The sequence below is a fragment of the Acanthochromis polyacanthus genome, chromosome 3 (assembly GCF_021347895.1).
Source record: "Acanthochromis polyacanthus isolate Apoly-LR-REF ecotype Palm Island chromosome 3, KAUST_Apoly_ChrSc, whole genome shotgun sequence".
Lineage (NCBI taxonomy): Eukaryota > Metazoa > Chordata > Actinopteri > Pomacentridae > Acanthochromis > Acanthochromis polyacanthus.
In genome coordinates, this window is record NC_067115.1 from 30,960,076 (window position 1) to 30,963,567 (window position 3,492).

A 3,492-nucleotide genomic window follows, 5' to 3' on the forward strand; every position below is an offset into this window, starting at 1 on the left:
AGTTAGAAGGAACATGGGGAAACTTCAGGAATCGCAAGAATGACACAACGACAAAAGTAAGCCGCCATATTCCCCGAAGGAGTCGAGTGGAAACATTAGCATGATGGACGTGGCTGAAATTCTATGAGAACTGAAAGAACTAAGGCAAGAAAATCAGTAGTCCTGTACGGATGCTAAAGCCTCGTTAACGAGGCTTGAAGAGTTGGTGAATGATCTTGGACAACGTTTGGTGAAGTTGGAGCGGAGAACAACAGAGACGGAGTCTAGAGTCAGTGCAACTGAGGACGCTGGCCAGCGGCACGAGAGGGTGCTGCGACACCTGGTCAGACGGGAGACGGCTCTCACCAACCTATGTGATGACCTACAAAATTGTTTGCGCCGTAACAACCTGCGAATTTATCAAGTCCCTGAAGGCAGTGAGAAAAACGACATGGTTGGTTTTGTGAAACAACTTATTAAAACCACACTGCAGCTTCCGATGGAGGTGGTCCCACACATTGAGAGAGCACACAGGGCTTTGGGGCTCAAACCGGCCAACTCGGCACCTCCGCGCTCCATAATTGTTCGATTTCTAAACTTCGCTGAGAAGGAAGCGGTACTGAGGCAAGCATGGGCACAGAAGCAAGTCATGTTTCATGAGCAAGTCATATACTTTGACCATGACTATTCGCCAGAGGTACAGATGAAGAGCGCGGATATGTCGGGTGATAAAACAGCTAAAGGAGAAAGGGATTCAGGCCAGATGTCGCTTTCCGGCACAGCTGAGGATCAACTTGGAATCTGGAGTAAAAACATTCCCAAATCTGATCAAGGCACAGCCGACGCTGAAGGATCTGGGCATCTCTGTGCAGGTGAGCAACAGAGAGAGGATGGAGCAGGAGCTTTCCAAAGAGTCGTGGCAAAGGCAGGGCAGTGGGAGAAGAGGAGGAGGAGGAGCGACGCTGTCAGATGCGGACTTGCGGTCATTATTGCAGGACTGAGATAACAAATGCACTCAGGTATCTGATTTTTGCCAATGTTGTCATTTACAGCAAATGTGTTAAGAGGTTATATTAGTCCACTTTAGGACTTTTGATGCAGCTAGCCACGCTGATAAACAGTTATTGGTATATGTTAATGAAAATTAGGAGCTTGGGGGAGAAAAACACTCCTTTATTTTCTTTTCATGAAAAGACCCAGGATAGGGTTACAATCTCACCAGGGAGTTTCTGTTTCTCTTTGGTTGGTGATTTGGATGGCACTCTGTGCAGATTTCCCAGAGAGGTTAAAAAGTCACCGCTCTCTGCCGAGGATACAACTAGGGCTGGGTTCAGTTTTGTATCCAGTGGGACTTGTGGAAGTCGATCTTATTCATTTGGTTCATTTTGTTGTTCTGAGTTTTCTTGTAAATAGTTCTCATATCCTTGGCATGTCAGTTACACACGTGGACAAAATTGTTGGTACCCCTCAGTTAAAGAAGGAAAAACCCACAATTCTCACTGAAATCACTTGAAACTCACAAAAGTAACAATAAATAAAAATTTATTGAAAATTAAATAATCAAAATCAGCCATCACTTTTGAATTGTTGATTAACATAATTATTTAAAAAAACAAACTAATGAAATAGGGCTGGACAAAAATGATGGTACCCATAACTTAATATTTTGTTGCACAACCTTTTGAGGCAATCACTGCAATTAAACGATTTCTGTATTTGTCAATGAGCGTTCTGCAGCTGTCAACAGGTATTTTGGCCCACTCCTCATGAGCAAACAGCTCCAGTTGTCTCAGGTTTGATGGGTGTCTTCTCCAAATGGCATGTTTCAGCTCCTTCCACATATGTTCAATGGGATTCAGATCTGGGCTCATAGAAGGCCACTTTAGAATAGTCCAACGCTTTTCTCTCAGCCATTCTTGGGTGTTTTTGGCTGTGTGTTTTGGATGGTTGTCCTGTTGGAAGACCCATGACCTGCGACTGAGACCAAGCTTTCTGACACTAGGCAGCACATTTCTCTCCAGAATGCCTTGATAGTCTTCAGATTTCATCGTACCTTGCACACTTTCAAGACACCCTGTGCCAGATGCAGCAAAGCAGCCCCAAAACATTACTGAGCCTCCTCCATGTTTCACCGTAGGGACAGTGTTCTTTTCTTCGTATGCTTGGTTTTTGAGTCTATGAACATAGAGTTGATGTGCCTTACCAAAAAGCTCCAGTTTGGTCTCATCTGTCCAAAGGACATTCTCCCAGAAGCTTTGTGGCTTGTCAACATGCATTTTTGCAAATTCCAGTCTGGCTTTTTTATGAGTTTTTTTCAGCAGTGGTGTCCTCCTTGGTCGTCTCCCATGAAGTCCACTTTGGCTCAAACAACGACGAATGGTGCGATCTGACACTGATGTACCTTGGCCTTGGAGTTCACCTTTAATTTCTTTGGAGGTTGCTCTGGGCTCTTTGGATACAATTCCAACGATCCGTCTCTTCAATTTGTCATCAATTTTCCTCTTGCGGCCACGTCCAGGGAGGTTGGCTACTGTCCCGTGGGTCTTGAACTTCTGAATAATATGAGCCACTGTTGTCACAGGAACTTCAAGCTGTTTAGAGATGGTCTTATAGCCTTTACCTTTAAGATGTTTGTCTATAATTTTTTTTCGGATGTCCTGGGACAATTCTCTCCTTCGCTTTCTGTTGTCCATGTTCAGTGTGGTACACACCTTTTCACCAAACAGCAGGGTGACTACTTGTCTGCCTTTAAATAGGCAGACTGACTGATTATGAGTTTGGAAACACCTGTGATGTCAATTAAATGACACACCTGAGTTAATCATGTCACTCTGGTCAAATAGTTTTCAATCTTTTATAGAGGTACCATCATTTTTGTCCAGGCCTGTTTCATTAGTTTGTTTTTTTAAATAATTATGTTAATCAACAATTCAAAAGTGATGGCTGTTTCTGATTATTTAATTTTCAATAAATTTTTATTTATTGTTACTTTTGTGAGTTTCAAGTGATTTCAGTGAGAATTGTGGGTTTTTCCTTCTTTAACTGAGGGGTACCAACAATTTTGTCCACGTGTGTATGGCATGCTCTAGTCTTTAATAGTTATTGACTCAAGTTGTGTAGGAACACATGTATTCAGATGTTTAACAAAATAAGAAATAATCATCTCTCTTAAGTCTGACACTTACACCTTAGTTAGGAAAAGTGAGGTAGAGTACCATTCTTCAAAATAACCTCCCAATTATCAATTATGTAAAAATAGAAATAATGCCTCAAAATATTAAACAAAAAGAAAAAAGAGAGGTAGCCTATTCTTCAATGTTCAGTTAGCCCATTCTTCAAAATAATGTGTCTAATGGCAAATGAAAAAAAATATAGAAATAACGCCTCAAGTCAACAGTCCTTTTTTTTCCTTCTTTTTCCTTCTTTTCCTTCTTTTTCCTTCTCTTATTAACTACAGAGACATAAGTCCCAGCTTTGCAGACTGTACATTCTGCCTCCCAGCCACGGGCTACG